The sequence below is a fragment of the Wasmannia auropunctata genome, unplaced genomic scaffold (assembly GCF_000956235.1).
Source record: "Wasmannia auropunctata unplaced genomic scaffold, wasmannia.A_1.0 LD335287.1, whole genome shotgun sequence".
Lineage (NCBI taxonomy): Eukaryota > Metazoa > Arthropoda > Insecta > Hymenoptera > Formicidae > Wasmannia > Wasmannia auropunctata.
This window is the reverse complement of record NW_012027603.1, coordinates 4,833-5,339: the sequence shown is the minus strand read 5'-3', so window position 1 is coordinate 5,339 and position 507 is coordinate 4,833.

Below are 507 nucleotides of genomic sequence, written 5' to 3'. Positions count from 1 at the left end.
ATTAACTTTATTCGTTAATAACTCTGTAAATAATGATCTGAGCCAAAATTGAAAGAGAAACTTTTAGTTCAAAATTTCATTCTCTTTCACGCCTTGAAATATTAATTAAGCGTTACGGGACACTCTGTATGTGTGTATATATACGATCTCTATGCTTTATACAGAAACACATCTTATAGATTGTAATTTTTAATTTTTAGTTTTTATTTTTATATTTAATTTTTAGATATTTCTGCGATGTTATTTGCATTTCTTTACTTCCGGCAGCAGTCGGGAATTTTTTTTTAAAGTTTTGTTTTTTAATTATACTTTTTTCATTTATATTTTTTTGTTTAATTGTTTTTTTTCATTCTTATAATTCTTTTATCAAGGCTGATTGATAGAATTAATGTAAATTCGGCTACGTTGTAGAAGTTGGGACACGTGAACCTGGCATGGCTATACTATATTTAAAATCTCACCTTCTGGACCGCAGTACATACATTTACCTCGATCAAGTACCATAAT